Source organism: Argiope bruennichi, chromosome 10 (genome assembly GCF_947563725.1).
Source record: "Argiope bruennichi chromosome 10, qqArgBrue1.1, whole genome shotgun sequence".
NCBI lineage: Eukaryota > Metazoa > Arthropoda > Arachnida > Araneae > Araneidae > Argiope > Argiope bruennichi.
Window position 1 is genome coordinate 76,143,215 of NC_079160.1, and position 27,028 is coordinate 76,170,242.

A 27,028-nucleotide genomic window follows, 5' to 3' on the forward strand; every position below is an offset into this window, starting at 1 on the left:
ATCTGTGTGACATATATTAGCATATAAGTAATCACTAAAGAGTCAGAAATCTGTGGCGTCCGTCTGATTTCCTGTGGTTTTGATTTCCTTCTCGAGAACTGCACTTTTGAGGGACTTTTGAAGTTATAATTTCGGCTGATTTTGACATGTGGCATTTTGGTCTCAGCTAATGTGTAGTCTTGAATAGGTCTTGGTATTTGTGAATATGGTTTACTATGGAGTGGATCTTGCCGCGTGAAAGGGTATTCGATGCAACTCTCCTGTACCATTCTTCTTCGAGACTTGTTTCTGGCTTTCTCATGTGCCATGACAGAGTCAGTAGGCATTCGGTGGCATAGTGAATTGGGGATCCTATCTCCCCACAGCTACAGTAAGGAGAGTTGGCCAGATGGAATCTGTGTCTTGGATTTTATATTTCTGTCAGTACTTAGCATCCTGTGAAGAGTGAAATACAGCGATAGTGCCGATTTCAAAATTAATTTTCGATACAGAATCGACCTCGGCTTAAACGGAATCTCTTATAATAATAAAGATGAACGTATGTGTCTTCTGTGAGCATATTTGCGTCTATATTGATGCTGTACACTCCAGAATATTTAATGTATAGCTGTCAAATTCAGTTCATATATATATCTTAAAAGATAAAAATGCGTGTCTCGGAGAATATTTTTTTTGAAATTTTGATTAAAATTTTAATTAAATAAAAATTAAGATGAATTTTGGTATTTCCAGAGACATCTTTCGAAAATATTATTATACAAAAATGAATTTTTTCAAAGTTTATCAAAATTTTTTTTTTGACAGATTGTTATTTTTTATAGTCGTACAAATTTTTCTGAATTTTTAGCAATTTTTTTTTGTGCTTAATTTTCAACAGTGGATTCCATTGATGCCTTGAAACTTAAACTGTTTTCATTGTTTCATCAAATATTTAATCTAGTAATTTTCTTTTCGTTCTTAAAAGCTGCGGAAGAAAGATGCTATATTACATTTGTGTAATTTACTAGACCAGTCAATGAAGTAGGGTTGCAATATTGCGAAATTTAGAAAATTAAACCGAATATTTGCCTTTTTAATAATGCTATGGTGTCAAGGTATTGGTCTTCATTAAATAAGTTCATGTATGCAACGAACAGAACGTACAGAAGACAATTAAAATTACACAGTTTGAGTGACTGACCATTTGACGAATTCATGACGTGAAATTATATCTGAATGATATAAATAAAGTTAAATGCAGCTAATATTTCTGGCAAATCAGTTAGTCATAAGTGGCGACTGGTATAGAATAAAAATGCACTGCTATATGTAAAAGAATGAAACTCTTCCAAATATATTCGAAAAACAAAAACTTCCAAATTAATCTTATTTGTTTCATTCTTCTGTCAGTAGCTCACCAATGAAAATAAAAACACAGCATGAAAGACCATTTGATGTGACCTCTTTTTCGTAAAGCCCTTAAAGGATCTTCATCGCATTTGCTTCATTTAAATAAAACAACCCGTGTCCTTGAGTACAGTGCTTGGACCTTACAAATTCCAGCCTCTTCTATGGGCACTTCAAACGGGGAACAATCCAAAAACCCGGAAACCATCCGATCCACAATTTCGTATCAATTGATTATCTTTAAACAAGTTATTAGCCATTGTATGGTGATGGGTGGGCATAAAAATTGCAATAAAATGTGTTTATTGCGCATAAACCTGTACAAATGCAAGGAAATCAAGTAGGGAAAATGACATGTTTCGTGCATTTAGAAATAAGCAAGAACCTGTCTGTGCCATGGATTTAGTCAAAATGTAGTAATAATTCATTTCAAACTACGAATAATTTTTGGTATCATTCAAATTTTATGCATAAAAAAAAGATTATTAATGAAAGTAATGCACTTGAAGGTAATATGGCTATTCTTATTTCAAACTAAAATTGTGTTGGTTGTGATGATGTTTAAAAAAGAAAAAGCAAATGGTTATTAGAACTACCTCTCGTTTTACGCTCTTACAAGAATTTTTATTTTTGATTTTCTTTTTTAAATTAAAAATATCGCAAAAGACTTTTTACTTTCTCGTATACGTGGTATAGAGAAAGTAAAGCGATCGTCAAAACATTCGAACTTGAGATTTTGACGAATCTCTACGTTTTTTACCACCCTGAGTACGAAAAGTAATGGAAAATGTCCGTCTATCTGATAACTCAAAAAAGCTTTCCGACTGCTGAAATTTGGTATTCGGTCTTTACCCTAAATTTGTAGATTTCTATCAAATTTTGATAAGCAAATTTTGCATTTATAGCGACAGCATGAGTTCATTGCAAACGCTCTCTAATTTTCACTGTCAGATACACCCAGTTGTTCATGAAATATTCATCTTTTTGCGCACTATCCAGAATCAGGGTTTCTCAATTCTTTTTTGTTGGGTTCCCAGCCATGTCGGGATTTTTGGCAATGAACTGGCAGACAAAGCTGCTAGAGATGCCTCCTTATTTTTGCTGCGCCCTCTTGCTTTTTGTGATATCAAGAGGTCCTTTGCTAATTTCATATATAAATCATGGCAGGAAACATGGGATCAAAAAGTCAATAACAAGCTGCACGCTGTTAAACCAGTAATTGGTTTGTGGTTGGCTCTGCCTTTGCGAAGACATGATGTGAAGTTGACTCGTCTGCGTGTGGGGCACACCCGTTTCACTCACAAATATTTACTATTCGGAGAAAGGGCACCTACATGTCCTACTTGCGATACTGTTTTTAGTGTTAATCATATTTTGATTGAGTGTCCAAATTTTAATACTCAGCGTATTCACTTTTTTAAAACTTCATCACTAACAATGTCGGACTTAGTGGGAGTAAAGCCCCATGGAAATCTTTTTCAGTTTTTAAGGGCCATTGGTTTGTACGGATATATCTAGTTCTTACCATTTTTTAACTTTTTCACGTGTGAAATTCAAACTTTTAAAGTAACTCTTTTAAAAATCTTTTGATACAATTATTTTAACGTATTTTCTATTCCACGATCGTCAATATTCTAACCATACGTTTGGCGCAGTTTAGCCAAGGTTGGCTCTTGCGCCAATAAAACTCGCAACCAACCAACCAACTATCAAATTTTGAGTAAAATCTGTTCTCAGAAAGTCTGTCTGTCCGGTTGTTCGAATATAATTTATGAAAATAACTACAAAAAGAAGAGAGCTAGGTGAATAAAATTCGGTACATATGTTGAACATCTAGAGTGTAGACATCTGTCGAATCCTGAACTAAATCCAACGAGGGGTTGCCCGCCTATCGATCTTCACTGTCAGAAACATGTAAACGTAATAACTGAAAAGCTCAGTGATTTGAATATAACAAATTTAATGTGGGATTTTTTAGCTATAATTGATGCTTTGTGCCATTTTTTCTCTCTAAATCGATGGAAAAACGAATCTGAAAGACAAATTCGATTTTCGTTTACTATTAATCGCATGCTACAGATTAATCTCCAAATAATTCGCCAAGGATCACACGATAGATTCACTAAAAACGCTATATTCATGCCAAAAGTAAATATTTCGAAACTATTGTAAGCCAGTGCCATGCAAGGCGTTCTCCGGCATAACAAGTTTATTAGAGAGTATGTGAGATAGTTTTGGGGTGAGCCCTTACGCTGGATTAAAAGGGTATTGACCACTGTCCTGTTTTTAGGAATTAACTAGATATTGGTTATAGTTAATTTCAAATAAATCATTTAAATGTAACTTCTGTCGGCGTCCTGGCATAGGGGTAGCTCGTTTCCCACGTGATTTGATTCTAGTCGGGGTCAAGGCATGGTTGTCCCTTTGTGTTCTACCTGTGAGATGTGTGAATGTGTCCCCCTGTAAAAAGGAATTGTGCAAGTGAATGTTACGCATGAAGTAGCGAAGTTGGCCCTAGTTGGCGCTACTGAAAAAACAAGAGACTCCCACTCGGCTTAAATCGCTGATAGATAACTGTCAGCTGGCTTGTAAAGTGCCATAAATCACAAAAACAACAAATTTAACTTCAATTCTATATTCTGACTAATCGTTAAATTCTCTTATTTTAATTGTCTTACTTAAATTATTTTTATTGTCTACTGGAATTTTTCCCGTAGACAATAAAACGAATGGGAATGAGAGTCCCGTGATGTTATAGTATTATTAAAAACGTAAATGTGATTTCATGTATCTTCTAAGTTTCGTGACATTGTAATTTCACTTTTTTAATTGCCTTGTAAACTATAAAGGCATAAAATAAAATCCCTCTTCTTTAGCTTTGAACAATGGAAAAAGATCACGCGATTAAATATTTGATGAAACAATGAAAGTGGTTTAAATTACAGGACAACGAAGTTGGAAAAAAACCCCATCAGGATTTGATTTGGTTATATTAACGTCCCGTTTGAAGCAACACTAGGGTTATTTTGGGACGGACCTAGCAACTTTCAACAGCGGTCAGATGACGAGGACGACACCTGAGCTGGCACTCCCCTCTCCACACCACACCAGCGGGAGGACGTTTGGTTATGACGGATTTAACGTGCAGCAGACCCCTTACACGACGGTTCTTCGTTGGAATCTAGTCACGAACTTGAAACCTTCTGGTTCGGAAGCCGAGACCTTACCACTAGACCACCACGGCCCTTAAAAACAGCAGGAGTGGTCGCTCAAAAAATTTTCTCGCATACTTTCTAATAAACTTTTCATGCTAGAGAACGTCTTTCATGGCATTGGCGTACAATAGTTACGAAATATTAAGTTTTGGCGTGAATTTAGCATTTTTACTGAATCTATTGTACTATCTTTGGCGAGTTATTTGATGATTAGTTACTGAAATGCCTTATAGTATCAGAAAATCGAATTTGTACTTTAGACACGTTTTTTCCAACCGATTAGAACAAATATTTGACACAAATTTGCACTTGTAATCACAAATTCTCATACCAAATTTGAAACATTTAAGTCATTGTGTTTAAGAATCATCGAGTTTACATGTTTCTGAAAGTATAGACCGAAAGAATGTCAACTCGTTGTTGGATTTGGCTCAAAATTTGACAGTTGTTTAAATAATAGATGTTAAATCTGTGTACGAAATCTTATATATCTTACTTTCTTTGTTTTGTAGTTACCGTGTTAAATTATTTTAGAACAGCCAGGCAGACGAACCTCTTCTAAATAGCTTTTACTCAAAATTTGATAAAAGTCTACCAATTTCAACTGTCTAGATCAGAGCGTTGTAGAATTATCTTTGTTTGAGACAAACAGTCGGGCATTTTCGAAAAGTGTGTGTTTCGAACTCAGGGGGGTGTAAAATGTGGAGATTCACCAAAATATCGAGTTCGATTTTTTTTTTTATGATTATTATACTCTCTCTATACTATGTATTCTAGAAAATTAAAAAGTAATTTTTAATGGTAATTGTTACCTATTACCCTGCATATATATACACTTAATGAATACAACACTTTGTCTATAATCGTGTGTATGGAGGAGGGTTTTGGTGTTCTAAGCATCATGATCGATTCAGATCTGTAGAAATTTCCTCAAAATTGATGTAAACATTGCAGTAGGTATACAAAATCTATTGCTGTAAAACGAAACATTAACTTACTATTACAGCAATTATCAGTCCTGTTATAAGTTCTTAAAGTTCTTTTCAATAATCTATAACATGAACTCAAACCTCTTTCTGATCAGAATATTGCTGAAAAGATGTAAGAATAATGATTGCTAAATCGGTCGAATAACTCGCATGATGATCTTGCTATTGTTCTTTTCTTAAAAAAGGAGACATTTGATTTGGGAAATGTTTCGAAATCTCGTAGTAAATTCTTTTCCAGTAGAGTACAAATTGTTGTAAAAGAGAAAACATTGGTGTTTCGTAACATATTTTGATCATAAAAGGGACAAGATTACTGATTCTTTAATATTACATAACATAGTCTATAAAAATCTTGTATTGAATCATTTCGAAGGAAAAATGAAAAAAGTTCACATTAAAAAAAAAAGACGTTGAAATTTTTTTGAAGTTTTAATATAACGGAAGACTTGTACTTAAGTTTTTATAAAAAATTTTAACCCATGGGTTTTTTTCAAATCAATAATTGAACACAACAGAATTACATTTTGTTTTGTACCCATTAAAAAGCTATGACAAATTGGTAGCCTGTTAACGAATTATTTTGGATAATGAACATTCCTTTAAGAAAACTATATTTATTAATCGACCATATTAATTGATAATCGTTTAATGAATATAATCTTGCTAAAAACAATGCTTATCATCCGAATTATTCGTTAATCCACCACATTTATTATCTTCCGAATTGGTCCCTAGCAAGTATTCTTAATGGGTGATCATTTAACGAATATAATTCTGCCAATGGCAATGCTGGTTACCTGAATCATCCGTCAATCAATCACATTCATTATTTTACTATCAAGATTAAGAATTAGGTTTAGCTTAATGGGTGATTATTTAATGAACATAATCCTATCAATGTTAGTTGCCAGAATTTTCTGTTCTTCAACCTCATTTATTATTTTACTATCAAGATTAAGAAGTGAGTGCTAGCAAGTATTCTTAATGAGTGATTATTTAATGAATATAATCCTATTCGTGTTCGTAACCAGAATTTTGAATTCATCATATACTGTTTTACCATCAAGATTACGAATACAAGATTTACCATCAAGTATCTAGGAAGTATCCTTAATGGGTGATCATTTAACGAATATAATCTTACCAGAAACAATATTCGTTAATCGATATATTCGTTAATACATCACATTTATTATTTTACAATTCAGATTACGAATTGGGCCTTACCAAGTATTCTTAATGAGTGATTATTTAATGAATAAAATCCTATTCGTGTTCGTAACCAGAATTTTCCATTCATCATATACTGTTTTACCATCAAGATTACGAATCGCGTTCTAGGAAGTATCCTTAATGGATGATCATTTAACGAATATAATCTTGCCAGAAACAATATTCGTTAATCGATATATTCGTTAATACATCACATTTATTATTTTACCATTCAGATTACGAATTGGCCCTTACCAAGTATTCTTAATGAGTGATTATTTAATGAATATAATCCTATTCGTGTTCGTAACCAGAATTTTCCATTCATCATATACTGTTTTACCATCAAGATTACGAATCGCGTTCTAGGAAGTATCCTTAATGGGTGATCATTTAACGAATATAATCTTGCCAGAAACAATATTCGTTAATCGATATATTCGTTAATACATCACATTTATTATTTTACCATTCAGATTACGAATTGGCCCTTACCAAGTATTCTTAATGAGTGATTATTTAATGATTATAATCCTATTCGTGTTCGTAACCAGAATTTTCCATTCATCATATACTTTTTTACCACCAAGATTACGAATTGCGTCCTAGGAAGTATCTTTAATGGGTGACCATTTAACGAATATAATCTTGCCAGAAACAACATTCGTTGATCGATATATTCGTTAATACATCACATTTATTATTTTACCATTCAGATTACGAATTGGCCCTTACCAAGTATTCTTAATGAGTGATTATTTAATGAATATAATCCTATTCGTGTTCGTAACCAGAATTTTCCATTCATCATATACTTTTTTACCACCAAGATTACGAATTGCGTCCTAGGAAGTATCCTTAATGGGTGACCATTTAACGAATATAATCTTGCCAGAAACAATATTCGTTAATCGATATATTCGTTAATACATCACATTTATTATTTTACCATTCTGATTACGAATTGGTCCTTACCAAGTATTCTTAATGGGTGATCATTTAATGAATATAATTCTATCAATGTCCTTTACCTGAATTTTCCTTTCATATAGCCCATTTATCATTTTACCATCAAGACTACGAATTGTGTCCGAAGCAGAATTATTAATAATTAATCATTTAACGAATAAAATCTTACCAGGAGCAATATTCGTTAATACATCACATTTATTATTTTACCATTCAGATTATGAATTGGCCCTTACCAAGTATTCTGAATGGGTGATCATTTAATGAATATAATTCTATCAATGTCCCTTACCTGAATTTTCCTTTCATATAGCCCATTTATTATTTTACCATCAAGACTACGATTTGTGTCCGAAGCAGAATTATTAATAATTAATCATTTAACGAATAAAATCTTACCAGAAGCAATATTCGTTAATCGATATATTCGTTAATACATCACATTTATTATTTTACAATTCAGATTACGAATTGGCCCTTACCAAGTATTCTGAATGGGTGATCATTTAATGAATATAATTCTATCAATGTCCCTTACCTGAATTTTCCTTTCATATAGCCCATTTATTATTTTACCATCAAGACTACGAATTGCGTCATAACCAGAATTATTAATAATTAATCATTTAACGAATATAATTTTGTCAAAGACAATGTTCATCACCCGAATGCTTCGTTAATCGATCACATTTATTACTTTTTATCATCAAAATTAGCCACCCACTGTATCTTCGGTTTTGCTTGCGTCTAGTTGTTCCAAATGTATGGAAGCAAAAGCAAAACACAAATATTTGTCCGTCATACAGTTTATAATCATGCAAAAAATATAATTAATAAATTTTAAATTTAAATTAACTATGAAAAAAGCCTGATTAAATGTCAAAGAAATATTATAAGCTGATGTCACTAAAAAGCTATTTCTTTTTTAAATTTTAAATTGGTGTGAAAATAATATTTGTACTGTGATCTGCTAAGGACTTCTGGCGAAAAAAAAGGACCTGCAATCTTTTAACTTCCATTTCATATCATTAAAAGGGCATAGAAGCATTTTAACAACTCAATTAATCTTTTTAGGTGCCAGTGGCGAATTTTCAGTTAGTCCGGCAAGGCAGTTGCCTATGGCTACGAGATTAAGGAGCCAAATAAATTAATTCGCAATTAGTCTAGTCGTCAAATAAGTAAATTTGTGCGAAATGCAAATTTTCTTGGAGCATGGGATATTAGAATAACAGTATGTGCACACACTGAATTTTTAAAATCATTAAATAAAGTATAAATAAATATTTTTTTGATTTCATATAATAATATGTTATATTCCACTTGTAGATCAATTAGATCCCGTAAAATAATTTTTGATGTTATATTTGTGTGGAATTTATTATTTTTTTAAATAATTTTTTGTGACATTTAAATATTCGTGTTTTTGCTAGAAAAGAAATCATTGGTTAATTACTATGGTTAATCATTCGAAGGATTTCATTATTTTCGCTATTTTTTACGGTATAAAAATTACTAAATTTAAAGAAGTTTTTAAATAATAAAATAAACAGTTTTTTTTAAATAAAAAATATATTTTTTACAATGTTATTGAGATAAATTAATTTAAGTAAATCATCAACTTGCTGATTTAGCTAAAAATATGCTGAAATTTGAAGCTAAATTGACAAGTTTTAAAAGTGGGGCCATATAATAAGCACTGCCTAGAGTATCAAAATGTTCTACATCCGCCCACTTTTAGGTGCCAAGGAACATATGCGCTAAATTTACTTTGAATGTTGCACGGAAATTGTATGGAATTGTAGAAAATTCAAAGAAACTGACATCCTAACAATTAAATTATTTTGAACTTAACTGCGACTACATAAAAAATAACGAATTATGATAGCTTTCCAGAAGGGCTTGCCTGATTCTTATGATCCAAATAATTATTATTAATTGATTTTATACTTTATTATGTTATTATTGGATGATCGATAAACCAGCAGGAATTTGTTCCAAAATAGCCTATCTGTTTCTTATAAATTAATTTGAATAATTATTATGAAATAATTGTTGTTTCAGACCGCATACCTTTTCATATCATACTTAATAAACGTATGAAAAACATATGAAAAAGGCATACAACGATTTTACAATTTTGTATGATTTTGACTAGAAAATTATAATGGTCATAGTGTCTGGAGCCGACGGTATAGTTTGAAATTTAAGGTTTGAGTAATAATTTAGCAATAAAAGCAATCTTTCTTAATCAAAATCTAAAAATTATAGATTTGTTTTTAAACCAGGAGCATTTTCACAGGATTTCATCAAGTCTTAGCTAAAACTCCAACTGTTATAATCTGTTTAGAAACCATAAGATCCACATAGACAAAATTTTAGATAGCTATGACATTCACCACACTTGCAAGAACAAATGAAAACTCACCAAAATGTTACTAAGTATTCGATTATCTGACCGTATAGTTTGAAATTTAAGGTTTGAGTAATAATTTAGCAATCTTTCTTAATCAAAATCTAAAAATTATAGATTTGTTTTTAAACCAGGAGCATTTTCACAGGATTTCATCAAGTCTTAGCTAAAACTCCAACTGTTATAATCTGTTTAGAAACCATAAGATCCACATAGACAAAATTTTAGATAGCTATGACATTCACCACACTTGCAAGAACAAATGAAAACTCACCAAAATGTTACTAAGTATTCGATTATCTGACCGTATAGTTTGAAATTTAAGGTTTGAGTAATAATTTAGCAATCTTTCTTAATCAAAATCTAAAAATTATAGATTTGTTTTTAAACCAGGAGCATTTTCACAGGATTTCATCAAGTCTTAGCTAAAACTCCAACTGTTATAATCTGTTTAGAAACCATAAGATCCACATAGACAAAATTTTAGATAGCTATGACATTCACCACACTTGCAAGAACAACTGAAAACTCACCAAAATGTTACTAAGTATTCGATTATCTGACCGTATAGTTTGAAATTTAAGGTTTGAGTAATAATTTAGCAATCTTTCTTAATCAAAATCTAAAAATTATAGATTTGTTTTTAAACCAGGAGCATTTTCACAGGATTTCATCAAGTCTTAGCTAAAACTCCAACTGTTATAATCTGTTTAGAAACCATAAGATCCACATAGACAAAATTTTAGATAGCTATGACATTCACCACACTTGCAAGAACAAATGAAAACTCACCAAAATGTTACTAAGTATTCGATTATCTGACCGTATAGTTTGAAATTTAAGGTTTGAGTAATAATTTAGCAATCTTTCTTAATCAAAATCTAAAAATTATAGATTTGTTTTTAAACCAGGAGCATTTTCACAGGATTTCATCAAGTCTTAGCTAAAACTCCAACTGTTATAATCTGTTTAGAAACCATAAGATCCACATAGACAAAATTTTAGATAGCTATGACATTCACCACACTTGCAAGAACAACTGAAAACTCACCAAAATGTTACTAAGTATTCGATTATCTGACCGTATAGTTTGAAATTTAAGGTTTGAGTAATAATTTAGCAATCTTTCTTAATCAAAATCTAAAAATTATAGATTTGTTTTTAAACCAGGAGCATTTTCACAGGATTTCATCAAGTCTTAGCTAAAACTCCAACTGTTATAATCTGTTTAGAAACCATAAGATCCACATAGACAAAATTTTAGATAGCTATGACATTCACCACACTTGCAAGAACAAATGAAAACTCACCAAAATGTTACTAAGTATTCGATTATCTGACCTTATAGTTTGAAATTTAAGGTTTGAGTAATAATTTAGCAATCTTTCTTAATCAAAATCTAAAAATTATAGATTTGTTTTTAAACCAGGAGCATTTTCACAGGATTTCATCAAGTCTTAGCTAAAACTCCAACTGTTATAATCTGTTTAGAAACCATAAGATCCACATAGACAAAATTTTAGATAGCTATGACATTCACCACACTTGCAAGAACAAATGAAAACTCACCAAAATGTTACTAAGTATTCGATTATCTGACCGTATAGTTTGAAATTTAAGGTTTGAGTAATAATTTAGCAATCTTTCTTAATCAAAATCTAAAAATTATAGATTTGTTTTTAAACCAGGAGCATTTTCACAGGATTTCATCAAGTCTTAGCTAAAACTCCAACTGTTATAATCTGTTTAGAAACCATAAGATCCACATAGACAAAATTTTAGATAGCTATGACATTCACCACACTTGCAAGAACAACTGAAAACTCACCAAAATGTTACTAAGTATTCGATTATCTGACCGTATAGTTTGAAATTTAAGGTTTGAGTAATAATTTAGCAATCTTTCTTAATCAAAATCTAAAAATTATAGATTTGTTTTTAAACCAGGAGCATTTTCACAGGATTTCATCAAGTCTTAGCTAAAACTCCAACTGTTATAATCTGTTTAGAAACCATAAGATCCACATAGACAAAATTTTAGATAGCTATGACATTCACCACACTTGCAAGAACAAATGAAAACTCACCAAAATGTTACTAAGTATTCGATTATCTGACCGGATGTCATAGCTGTCACTTTAACAGAGGAAACCCCGACCATCCCAGACAGGTACTAAATAATCTAATTGGTGCTTGGAGAAAGGAATTCGATGATTCTTCTAGAGTTTCGTAAAAACTCCATCGCTGCTTGCGGGCGTTAGGTTAAACATCAGCAATTGTAATAGCCATAAATAAAGAATCCAGCACCCAAGAACAATGGAAAGCCGGCAGACACATACTGTCGCTTGAATATGAAAGGCATTATTCTTACCGCCCGTCTCCCGCGTGCATATCAGGCAAGAGAGAAGAAGCCACCTGTAGGATGAGGTTTTCCCGGGGTCGTATATCAAAATGACTGTTCTATGGCAAAATGGATGGAAAATGAAGAAGAAAAGAAAAGAAGATCGTCGGTTTGATGGAATACCTTTCGCGAATATTTAAAAGAAAAAAACAGAATTAAGAAAAGGAATAAAAAAAATCGTTTGCACGGTTTTCGGTATGACCCCTAATGCCTCTCAGCAAGGTCGAAGTCTCTGATATAAAAAGGATCCGCCGTCTTCGATGGTTATGTCACACAAGCGCTTTGGTTGCTTTGGTGTTGTTCATCCACTTACCTACTGAGCTTCATATCGAGTCAGTCGCATCTTCTGACAATGAAGACTTTGGTAAGTTGCTCCATTCTTACTTTGGATATAAAGGCGCGATAAAAACCGATTATATTTCGGGTGAGGACTTACTTGGGTATGTTAGTTCTTCTATAAAAAGAAAGATCTTCTTGAAGAACAACTTTGAAAAGAATATAAGAGTTGACGAAAATGAGCGATAATAACTGATTTGGAAGTGTTAATTCTTCTTCATATGGAAGCTTGTTCTTGAAGAAATATTTTTTAATTAGAATCTGAGACTCAATGGATAATCTGAGATCAATCACTTTCCTTAGAAATGTGTTTGATTAAAAAAGATGTTTAGCTCTGTGGACAATTTTGCTATTCAAAGATTTATTACTATTAGAATTTTTTTTAAAGTATTAATTCCTATTAAATTGGCATCACTAAAGTAAAACTAAATTTTGAAAAACTTATTTAAAATTAAGACTGTCTCAAACTTTGGAAAATCTTAAGTTTATTATCAAAGCTATAATATGTATGGATTTTAAAAATTGTTCAATATTTTTCCTATCGAGGAAAGTTTCTTTATAAGATAGAATTTTTGATTCATTCCTAAAATAGAATTGCAGTAGAGAATACTGCCTTAAAATTAAATTTTTGTGGATGTAGTTTGATATATTTTTGGGGAAAAATTCTTTAATTAATTTCTATAAAAGTTATATAAAGGTATGCTTATTACTGTAAATGAAAAACATCAAAATTTGGGTGCTTTGAAACTAATGCCTTGATGAAATTCATTGTTATATATATTATCGACAAAAGAATGTTATCAACAAATTATCTGACTGTATAAAAATACTCATTTGACGAAATATGCCCTTGCAGTAATTTTAAAAGAAATTTGAAATTAAGCATGATTCAATCTGCATGATCACTCAAAGGAAATTTGAAAAAATCTTTTATATAATTATAAAGGAAATTTATTAATCTTGATTTAAGTGAAATTAAGCACAATTCAATCTGCATGATCACTCAAAGGAAATTTGAAAAAATCTTTTATATAATTATAAAGGAAATTTATTAATCTTGATTTAAGTGAAATTAAGCACGATTCAATCTGCATGATCACTCAAAGGAAATTTGAAAAAATCTTTTATATAATTATAAAGGAAATTTATTAATCTTGATTTAAGTGAAATTAAGCACAATTCAATCTGCATGATCACTCAAAGGAAATTTGAAAAAATCTTTTATATAATTATAAAGGAAATTTATTAATCTTGATTTAAGTGAAATTAAGCACAATTCAATCTGCATGATCACTCAAAGGAAATTTGAAAAAATCTTTTATATAATTATAAAGGAAATTTATTAATCTTGATTTAAGTGAAATTAAGCACAATTCAATCTGCATGATCACTCAAAGGAAATTTGAAAAAATCTTTTATATAATTATAAAGGAAATTTATTAATCTTGATTTAAGTGAAATTAAGCACAATTCAATCTGCATGATCACTCAAAGGAAATTTGAAAAAATCTTTTATATAATTATAAAGGAAATTTATTAATCTTGATTTAAGTGAAATTAAGCACAATTCAATCTGCATGATCACTCAAAGGAAATTTGAAAAAATCTTTTATATAATTATAAAGGAAATTTATTAATCTTGATTTAAGTGAAATTAAGCACAATTCAATCTGCATGATCACTCAAAGGAAATTTGAAAAAATCTTTTATATAATTATAAAGGAAATTTATTAATCTTGATTTAAGTGAAATTAAGCACAATTCAATCTGCATGATCACTCAAAGGAAATTTGAAAAAATCTTTTATATAATTATAAAGGAAATTTATTAATCTTGATTTAAGTGAAATTAAGCACAATTCAATCTGCATGATCACTCAAAGGAAATTTGAAAAAATCTTTTATATAATTATAAAGGAAATTCATTAATCTTGATTTCAGTGAAATTAAGCACGATTCAATCTGCATGATCACTCAAAGGAAATTTAATATAATCTTTGATGTAATTATAAAGAAAATTAATCATGATTCAATTGAAATTAAACATGATTCAATTTGCATTAACATTCTAGAAACATGTAAAAAAAACTCTGTAGGTAAGGTTTGTTGTGTTATTTATTGAATTTTAAGTAAAATTTTGTTGTAATCCAATTTGGTGTTCTCTAATTATATGCTTTTATTATTTACAGGTATTTCATAAAATCTTGAAAACTATTAACTGATTATTCTTATTTTAAATTAATGAAATTATTTATATATTGAAGGAACTCTTTAGCCGATTAATAATAGATTTTTTAAAAAAAAATTAGCTTTATTATTTGGTTGAAACATAAATAATTAAAAAATCAACTGATGAAATCTGGAAGAATAGAATCCTTGGAAAAAAAATATAATTTTAAAATTCTGTAATTAATAATAGATATTTTTTTAAAAAAAATTAGCTTTTTTATTTGGTTGAAACATAAATAATTAAAAAATCAGCTGATGAAATCTGGAAGAATAGAATCCTTGGAAAAAAATATAATTTTAAAATTCTGTAAATATTTTCCCCAGGTTTGGGAATTTAATTGTAATTCATCATATTGTGGTTAATACTGCAATTATTTCTATAATAAACCTAATGAGCGATGGAATTTAATATATTAATAACTGTTTTTAGAATTCTTAAATACTTAAAACTCATAAGATTATCAAATTTCAAAACCATAATGCAATTTTGCGAGAACATTTTGAGATCTCAATGAAACTATACAATTATTCAAAAATTATATTATTATCCTAGATACCGAATTTTTCTCGTATACAATGATTTTTTGTAAAATTATTTTAATTGATTAAAATTTTCTCATGCGGACCGACTTTAAATTTAAAAATAAAAGTAATTAATTTGATTATATCATTCGCTTTTGATTAATAAATGCTTTTGGATAAGATTGTATAAAAGAATTAATGTGATAAAATACATTTAAAAATTTACTTGGATGGTTTTATTCTTTGTATAACTGCTAAATTAAGAAAAAAATAATGCAAATAAAGACAGCTGTGCTATTAAAATATATTTATAACTAAAATTAATATAAATTGTTTATACTTATGCAATGTCATCACAGTCTCAGCTAATGTGCATTAATAATTCTGGAAGTAAAACTATGATACATTGAATCATTCGACAAAAACCAATCAAAAACGAGCTATATCACTTGCTGCCATCTATCGATGAAAATTATAATCATAATGTGCAGATTTTATTTCATAGTTTTAAAGACTAAATACAATTTTGGGATTTTAACGATAATGATTAAACTTGGATAAATTCTTCCAACAATTAAATAAACACGCATAGATAGAATTTAAAACATTCTGGGAAATGTTTTATTAAGTAACATCTGACTGCCTTTTCTTATATTTTTCTTATTTTACCCAGTAAATAAACAAATAGCGAAGAGAAATAAAGTATTTTAAGAGCTATAGAAATTATTTTAAGGACTATAGGGAAAAGATAAAATAATTCAATGATCAATAATTGTTGAGATAAAAATCCCTTATTATTTCGTAAAAATTAAATTATTTAAAGAAATAGTAAAAAAGAAAATAATAATGATAAAAAAAGAATAATATATATTGAAATTACTTTCTTTAAAAAAAATTTATGCCATTATTTTTTGATACAGAATTGTAAAAATGAAAAAAAATTCGATATTGATAGAACAAAAATAGTTGTGATAAAATTTGGTCTAACTAGAGACTAGGATTGAAAAAAAAAAAAAAGAACAATGGAGTTATTACTTTTCAGCCGAAAAATTAAAGTCATAAAATGCTAACAAAATTCAGGAAAAGAAGTAAGTTGCTTCATCTATGTTTCTGTTGACCAATTTCAATAAACTTATTTTTTCTTCTTTAGTTTTCTAGATACACCGAAGGCTAATTTTTGTTTCCAAAGTTTGTTTATCTGAGCCATAAAATTAGTTGGAAATATTTGATTCTCTCTCATATTTACACAATATGGAGTATATTGCGTGTTTTGTATTTCATTAGGAAAATAGAATATAAATTTTTTTTCTTTCTTACGACCAATTCAGCCCAAAATTTAGTATAGAACGTTTACTCAGAATCTTAACTCATAGTACCAATGTTTTCCAAAATCTCTTTGATCAACAGAAGATTCCCTTTTAGCCAAATGCACATTCACGTGCTGGAGATACGGTGCAAGCAGAACAATTCTGTGACCAGCGGTTTTCCTACGTATCTCTTTATTAAAGATCGGAATTATCGCACAGGCAGAGAAATTATCATACAACAGGTGGTCAATTTTTATTAGCAGCTTGTTGTCTCTCAATAAATAACTAAGAAAAACTATACGACAAACTATGTTGTGTCTCAAACTCTAGCACATAAAGAAGAGAGTGAAAATCGATTATAAAATGTAATTATTTACTTTCATATAACAAATCAAATTGTATAAAAGTATTTAAACACAGATTCAGTTTTAAAAACTTGAGAAATGGTTACTACCAAAATAAGAAAAGTCTATACTCATATTAATTTTGTTCCTACATTCCCACAGGTGGCACTCGTTTTCCTTCTCTCCGCCATCCTCTCCGTCGTCTCGGCACTACCTGTGTACGCCTATGCATATGCACCATATGCATACGCTCCATACGCATATGGCTATGATTACGGATACGTTGCTCCTTACTCAGCCGCCGCCTACTACGTTCCCTGGTACAAACGTTAAGTCATCCCATATTCAAGGACGTGATTTAACCTGAAGTAAGTATCTCCTCCACCCGCCTTTATTTATAAACGCTTTAGATTTGCAAAGATATAAGTTTCTCCTCCGCTAGTTTTGATATGCGCTTTACATTTGCTGAGAGATACATTTCTCCTCCGTTCGCTTTTATATGCGCTTTACATTTGTTGGAGATAAGTTTCTCCTCCGTTAGCTTTTATACGCCCTTCATATTTATTGAGAGATTCCTCTATTTAGCTCTGTTTATAAACGCTTTATATTATTGAGAAATAAGTATACATTTCCTTTGGCCCTGCTTTTTATTTGCTGAGAGATAAATATACTGACCATTTGCCTTTATTTATAGACATTTTATATTACTCCATTAGCTTTTATACATGCTTTATATTTGCTGGAGATAAGTTTCTCTTCCGTTCGCTTTTATACGCGCTTTATATTTGTTGAAGATAAGTTTCTCCTCAGCTAGTTTTTATACGCCTTTCATATTTATTGAGAGATTCCTCTATTTAACTCTGTTTATAAACGCTTTATATTATTGAGAAACAAGTATAAATTTCATTTGGCCCTGCTTATAAAATCTTTTTATTTGCTGAGAGATAAATATCCTGACAATTTGCCTTTATTTATAAACATTTTATATTTCTGACAGATAAATATACCCACCATTTTCATCTGTTTATAAATACTTTATATTTCCTGAGAGATAAGTATTCCCTCCGTTTGCCTTCGTTTATAAATATGTTAAATTTCCTGACAGAGACCTCCGCTTATAAATGCTTTATATTTGCTGCGAAATAAGCATCCCTTCCATCTGCCTCTGCTTATAAAATGCTTTATATTTATAGAGAGATTAATATCCCATCCATTTGCCTCGATTTATAAAGACTTTATATATGCTGAGAGATTAGTATACCCTCCGTTTGCTTCTGTTTATAAATGCTTTATACCTGCTAAGAGTAAGCATCCTCCTCATTTACCTCTGTTTTTAAACACTTTACATTTTTTGATAGATAAGTGTTCTTACCATTTGCCTCCGTTTATAAATGCTTTATATTTGCTTAGAGATTAGTATCTTCTCCATTTGTCTCAGTTTCTAAACACATTTTCTGTGAGATAAATATTTCCTCCTTTTGTCCTTGTTCATAAAATTCTTTATATTTGATAAGTTATAAATATCCCCTCCATTTGGCTCTATTTATAAATTATTTATATTTTCGGACAGATAAGTATTCCCTCAATTTGTCTGTGTTTTATAAACGGAGTTCTCCTCTATTTATTTTTGCTTATAAATGCTTTGTATTTTCTGAGAAATATGTTTCGATATTTATTATAACTCTATGATTACTCTCTCTTTCTGAAATAATCATATAAGAATTTAAAAAAATAATTTTTACAAGTATACAAGAGATGAGAAACAAAACATTACACCACATTCAGAAATCCGAGTTTTTACTGACCATCTGCCTTCTCAGAAACCCGTATTCATCTGAAACTTCGTAAAAAGCAACCCTCCTTAGAGGTGGAGATTTCAGTGTTTTCGCAGCTATCCAATGGCCAAAAGCGAATTTCAGAAATTTCAGAAACAAATGCTCATCTTTTTGCAATTTTTTAGTGATATTTGATCATTTTAATACTAAATTATTCAGAATTTTCATTTTAATGGTGCATAAAAAAGATAAAAACTACCAATAGAGATAAATTGATTATTTAAACTTATTTATAGCAAGATTTAATTATAAATTTATTTATCTTTACAAATAAATTTTTTTTCAGAGGGGGTAGTTTTCCACAAAATTATTTCTTTAAGAATATTTTTCATAAACAGCCGGTGATCTTATGATGGTTTTTTTAATAAAAATGCTTTTTTTATTATCTAATAAAAATTTCAGACTTACATCTAAACTTTTTTCCTTATAAATATAAAATGATTTCTTAGATGGAAAACCAAACGAATGTAGCCCTGAAAGGATTAACTCTGGTATTTTTAATAGATTGTAAGGTAAACTAAAAGCAAAAGGCTGATTCATAAAATTTTACAGAAATCCTGTTCCTGTCGACAAAGAAATAAAAAATAAATAAATAGCGAATGAAAAGAAATAAAGCAGTCCTCTGTAAACTATGATTAGAAAAAAATCTGATGTGAAATTAGAAGCTGAATTGGGTGATTCAACAAGTTTTTTTTTAAATTTCTTTCTCGTGATAATGTTTTTTCAAAATGGATTTGCTCATATTTTCCAAAATTATCCAAAAGACCCTCTACTAAAATATACAACCTAGTTATGAACATTCGAATAAATCAGGTTTCCCTATATTTTAAAGTATTCTTATAATTTTTCTGCTTAACATATCAAATGCTTTTTCTTAAATTATTAAAATAATATATTATATATTATTTAAATAATAATAAATATTATATTATTAAAATAATAAAAAATATTATATTATTTAAATAATAATAAATATTATATTATTTAAATAATAATATTAAATAATTTTTTTTCAATTTCAGAATGGCTGCCATACGCATCACATTGACAGAATTCGGATAAAATCAACTTTTGAAAAATCGTTTGTTCTAAGATAGATGCATCATCAAATTAAATAAAAACAGCAGAAAAAAGAAAAGGAATTCGATGCTTTCATTGCTACCCACCCCTCAGTGTCTCTGAGCTTTCTGCCTCTAAATTAGATGTTAAATATCATCGCTTCCTGCTTGTTAAATCTGAATAAAGGTTTTTTTGTGACATGAAACAAGTCTCTCTTTTTTTTTCTTTTTTTTTTCGTTTCTTCCTTCAAGCAAACAAAAGTATTCTTAATTTTTGCATATAATTCTACAATACGGCTAGTTTTGTGCTTAATTTCGTCTTATAGTTTAGAGAATTGCTTATATAACTTAAATCGCTTCGATTTGACTAATCGTGTCCAAATCTTGTTATGTATTTATACCATTTTAATATCTAGAATATGTTTCTCAATTCACTTTAACTCATTTTATTTTAAAACTATAATGTACATGGATCGGCAAACCGACAAATAGTTTAACTTTAAAAAAAATTGTCCAAAATTAAACAGTTCTACAGTTTTAGCATTCAGACGAGAACTGTCTATTCTATGATAAATCTATATATCTATCTCCATAAATTCCCACTTTTGCGTATGCGCCATTAAACGTTGATTTCATCAAAATAATGGTGCAATCAAAGACAGAGGAGGAGATGCCTGCATTTATTTATATTTGCAGTAAAAGACGATTATTAAAGGAAAATCTAGAAGACGGGCCCTTCTAGACCAACTATTATATTAATAATAATTCAGATCTGATTTTTACAGACAGCCAGAAGAAACCAGATCTAATTACTAATGAAAGTTGTATTAGAAAATCTCATGCACATTGGCAGAGCATTTAAAAAATAAAAAAGAATTATTATCTGCACTTCACATTAGATGTAAATATATAATTAACATTAGAAATTTTAATTCCATTTAATGGAATTTTCTGTATCCATAATGTCCATGAACCCAGAAATCTCTCTACCTAAAGTCCCACTTTTGCGCATGCGTCATCAGGAGTTGATTCCATCAAAATAAAGGTGAGATGGAAAGTGAAGGAGAGGTTTGGATTTAATTAGAATTGCAGTAAAAGCTGATTATCTAGAATATGAGTCTATTCAGATCAGATGTTGTGTTAACAATGACTCAGATCTGATTGCCACAGATAACTAAAAAAGACCAGATCTGATAATGAATTGCCAGATCAGTAACTAACGAAAATGTTAGGTATAATTTTCAATTTACTCCATGAAGGAAAAATATAATGAATCAGCATAAAGTAATAAAACTTGCAGAGTTCATCGCATTAACATTTGTTATTTATTCATACTTAGGCTCATTTGCACACCAATAGCTCAATCAACTGAAACATAAGAAAACCTAGCTCAGTTGCTAGATACCACAATAGAAGTTGGAATTTCGTATCCGATAGTGACGCAGAGCGAAAGAACAGGGGTATTTTCAACTCTTCCCAACTTTACAGATGGCGGTGAACGATTATATGTAGGAAGTTTAGCAATCGTGGGAAACTCGCAAAACTCAACCATCCATTTAAGCAATAAATATAAAAGTTTTATTTTAAAATATTGTAGTAAGGTTCAAAATGATTCATTTTCCAAATGCCACCGGAAATGATCTCACTTTCTTATACGCTCTCTACTAAAGGAGTTAACCCCTTCATTTCGCATAAAACTTTGAAGCTTGGGTAAGGAGGAGAATGTTTTGCATGACTTCAGCGAACAATAGTTGCGAAATATTGATCTTTGGCGAGAATTTGGCATGTTTACTGAATGCATTTTGTGATTCTTGGCGATTAAATTCTGGCAAGAGGTTAATAGTATATGAAAAATCGAATTTGTGCTTTAGAGGAGTTTTTCCAGCCGATTGAAACCAAAATTTAACGAAGAATTACAATTGTTGTCGCAAAATCATATACTAAATTTGATATATTTAAGTCTTTGCATTTTATGTTATCACGCTTTCATACTTGTGAAAGTACAAACCGAGTATTGGCCAATCCCTCGATGGATCACGTTCCAAATTCTCAATTTTAATGTTAAACCTGTGTACCAAATTTTATCCATTTAGCTCTCTTAGTTTGTAGTTATTGTGTTAACTTATATTTCGACAGCCGGTCAGACTTCCAAGAATGGATATCGCCCCAATTTCTACAAATTAGGGTAAAGATCATATACCAAAGTCTAGATCAAAAAGTTTTTGAATTATCTTTGTCACACACAGTCAGACATATTGCTGAAAATGTGTTTTGAAAATTCAGGAAGGTCTGAAACATGGAGATTCGTCAAAATCTCGAGTTAAATTTTTTTGACGATTGCATTACTTTCTCTATATTTAGTATATGGGAAATTCGTATATTCGTATATTAATAACAAAGATAAATGTGTTTGTTGCCATTATATAGGCCAGATTGCTATATATAGCTTTATTGCATATATATATCTTGCAGAATGAGACTGTGCATTTAAAAGAATTTTTTCGAAATCTTAATTATAATTTTAATTAATTAAAGATTAAACTTTATTGCCTCATTTTCTTACCGAATATATTATTGCTCAAAATTCAATTTTATATCCTTTTGAAATTTTTGAAAATTGATGTTTCAGTTACGTCAATTTGATTGCCACAAAGTTTATTTTGGATTTTAATATTTTTAAAACATTTTTTTTGCATAAATTTAAAAAAAATTCTTTTTATTATTGCAATAAAATTGCAGACGTTTTCATCAAACACTTCATTGCGAGACCTTCTATCGTTGAAAACAAAGAAAGTCATATCACTGACTCTCCAACCTGCCCCGAAGGCACACGGATAAATAATACTGAATGACCAGATCGCCGCAACAGTAACATTGACGGTAGCTGTGGTCGAGTCCTTAAGAGCCATCACCGGTCAGGGTACAACCTTCCCCTAAGGAAGTACATCCCGTCATCAATGGGAGGAGCCGACCCTCACTTTTTCGCGTACCCTCCAGGTAGATTTGATTCAACCATCATGCCGGAAGCATCTCATCCTCATTTCGAGGTCCCCCCCCCCGAAGTAAAAACTAACAAACATTATTTCTATTTGGTTCCCTTTAAGGCTGATCATAATTTGGAGACGAACCTCAACCTTTCGGACATTGGTCAGATGACGTGGATACCCAAGTCCATTCCACTTTTTTTACAACACCAATGAGAAACGTTTTATCCTAATTATCATATTTAATGTGTATCATACCGACATACGAGATATATCTTTGAAGGAGTCGATTTTTGAGCCCAGAACCATCATATACACGTACGAGATATGCCTTTCAAGAAGTCAGTTTTTGCGGGACCCAGAACCATCATCTGGACGTACGAGATATATCTTGGAAGGAGTCGATTTTTCGGACCCAGAACCATCATCTGGACGTACGAGATATATCTCGGAAGGAGTCGATTTTTCGGACCCAGAACCATCATATCGATATACAAGATATATCTTTGAAATAGTCGGTCTTCGGATCCAGAACCTTCTGATCAGATATCGACACTTTTACCACTATGCCAATACGGCCTTCGAAAGAATGATAACTAATATGTTGCTCCTTTCCCCAACTTCTGTTCGAGATCTATTTTATTTATGTTTTAGCACATCATTGAAATATTTTTTAATATTTATTTTGGAATTATTTTCCATGATTATGGAAATCCTCCATGAGCTTTTAACATGTTAGCTTTTTGCTTCTTATGGATTCGAATTCAAACGTCAGATCAAAAAACATTTTTTTTTTAAATCCCAGTGTCATGTGACCGATTATCTTGCTCAGTTTTTCGAAGAAGACAACGGCAGAAGGATTGATTCTGTCAATTTGTATTCCCTGGATTTAATTTTGTATGAAATCAGCAATTTCATTTGCAGTTTGAATTTGCTGATAGAACTTGCTTTCCATTAAGGATTCTTCGTTTCTCAATGAAGACTATGATATTATTTTTTGACTTGAGTCTCATTTAAGAATCTCGTTATCTTCTTATAAGACGTAAAAACTGAACTTATGTGTTTATATTGAAGATAATATAAAGGTAAGCGGCATTTTTTTGCTTACATTTGGTGATATTTTTCATTAATGAATACACAGTGTGGTCATTTAGTCTTTCCCTGGTTTCAAAGAATTATTACAAAACGGACTTTGAATGGAGATACTGTAAAAGATTTTTCTATGAAATAGATGTGTTCTTAAGCATTTTTTAGTCTAACAGATAGCACAGCTAATGCAGAAATGGAGCATTTACATTCAATTTGAAATACATAGTAACAAATGAAATACTGCCTTGATATTCTTAGAACTGCCGAAGATTCTCGCAATAAAACTTTCTATTGCAAGTGATTTTATTAAAAACTGTAAAAACCTTTACGAAACATTGAAACAACTAAGTGTTAAACTATAATAACTCTTTTATAATAATTCGTTACAATTATATGGAAACTAAATTAATTTTGTTATTTTTATATTGATACCCATGTTCATGAACTTCAGGTAAATAATGCAATTTCTCACTCTCAGTTCAAAATTTGTTTCCAATATTTTAATTTCTACTAATAATAGAGATGAGTTTATGCGTTTTCGTGTTCTGCAGGCAAGGCGTTAAACCTTGAGCTACCAAATTTGGTATACTTTTGGAAGTGAAAATTTGCATCTAGGAAAGATTTTTTTAAAAAAAAATGTGATTTAAAAATTAAATGATATTACCACTATATTTTGAAGAAAATTACACTCAATATTTCTTGCGTCATTATAAGTATCAAAACGGTCTTTTCAAATTAATTCCATACAATTTTTTTGTCTATTTTAATTAAAAAATATTTTTAAATTTATGTTGCAATATTAATTACATTTTTATGATGAAATTCAAATGATTTTCATTGTTGCTTCTAAAGTTCCATCCTGATTTATTACCCGCTGTTAATGGTCAATATAGAGATTTGATTTACTTTTTCATGCTTAATATAAGGCATGCTTTCAATAAAAGTAACATTTTGTATTAAAATTTAACTTTAAAAATCTTTTGCAATTGTTTGATTCCAAAGTGTGCCCACACTTATACACTATTGCTTTTCTGTAATATAACTGAACGTACAAATATTTAGATAGAATATTAGGCAAATGTGCAGCACAAAGATCAGAAAGGTGTAAGGCCTGAAATTGGGTACGGGTCGTATGCGTACCAAAATTTGAGGTTTAAAAATATTTCGTCGAGGAAGGAACAATGATCAAGTTACAAAAAAATATCTGAACTTTTTAGCAAATATTCAGGCAAAATAACTGATCGCCCAAGGCGGCTAGACTGAAATGGATATCAATCTTCTAACACTTGAAATTTATTGGGTAATTGATGATTACAGTATTGAAAGGCAGATATGGATAGCATTGCCATCATCACGGGTCCAGATTATCTAACAAGCCAAGTAGTAAATTGCTTAGTGACTTTGTAAATTTTTTTTTTTTGGGGGGGGGGGGTATAGAGAGAAGGAGCCCTTGATGAATTGTGTATTTATATGTAATTATGTGTTATGTATTTTATTGTATTTATAAATATTATGTAAATGTGTATGCAATATTTATAGAGTATTATAATTTTTCATTTTATTTACAAGAAGCCTGCATTCGAATATATGCAAATTAAAAATGTTCAAATTAGTGACAATTTTTCTATTAATAGCCGTATTAAAATTGAACATATTCAAATTAGTTTCGTTTAAATTCTGGAACATTTTTCTTTTTTCAGTTACCAAATTTGTTTACAAATTAATGGAATTTTGACACGTGAACGAACAGCCATGGCAAACTTTGTATTAAGTGTATTTGAAGTTTTGTAATTTTTCTATTTTTTTCTTCTAAAATTCTCAAAATTGAAAATTTCTTATATATGTATATTGAAATCAATTTTTTTGAAAATGCAATTAAACAGTTTATCGTAATATTCGTTTCTTAAAAACTGCTTAGACATATCAAAATCGCTGGAAAATATTTTGGAATGGAGCCTCGAAACGGACATTACTTACGTGCTCTTATAGTGAGTAATCCGGTTTTGTTAATTTGATTAGCAAAGTTAAGCCAGATTAACAAAGAGCCAAGAGTTGGTGAGTTGGCGAGAAAACTTTTTCGCTTACACTAATAAAGTTATCCTTCCCCATCCCGCATAAAATTGAAGAACTTAGGTAAGGCCGTAAATATCTTGAAAAAAAGTAACTAAACACTGGTCTTTGGTTTGAATATAGAATTTATTAAATTTGGTATGAGATTGTTGATTAATCCCTGATATGCTGTTAACACACAAGTACCCAAAACTCGGATTTGAAGTTTGGTCGCCATTGAAAAAATTGCTAGTCACAAGAAAACAGACAACTTTCATTATTGAAGGCATTGTGTTTTTGAAACTCCTTGTCGAATTTGATATAAAACTTGAAACAAATTTAAACTTTAGAAAATAAATCTTTTTATACTTCATTTTACCATCTTGCTTTTTCGGTTTTGTAATTTATATTCGGACAGCCAGCTAACTTCCAGAACAGCGACACATTTCATCCAAATGGATTTCATTCAAAATTTGTGAGAAATCTATAAATGTAATGTTAAATTCACATAACAAACTTCATCTGCCTAGTTCAGTGTTTTTTTTATCTCTTTGTCAGAGACACGGGCATGCATAAATCCAAAAATGTGTTTTTCGGATTCAAGCAGGTCTGAAACGTGTCGATTTGAAATATGATTCTCTATATGAATTAATATACAGGAAACGGTACAAATTTTGGAGATTCACATGAATGT

The 27,028-nt window shown here is 30.3% G+C and overlaps 1 long non-coding RNA gene across 1 annotated transcript; it reads left to right on the forward strand.

The window, feature by feature from the left end:
• The first annotated feature begins 12,800 nt into the window (after nt 1-12,800).
• On the forward strand, nt 12,801-20,421 carry LOC129988683 (uncharacterized). The gene is made up of 3 exons (XR_008785668.1): nt 12,801-12,946; nt 17,482-17,687; nt 20,177-20,421. It is a non-coding gene; the product is annotated as an uncharacterized LOC129988683 (long non-coding RNA).
• The last annotated feature ends 6,607 nt before the right edge of the window (nt 20,422-27,028 follow it).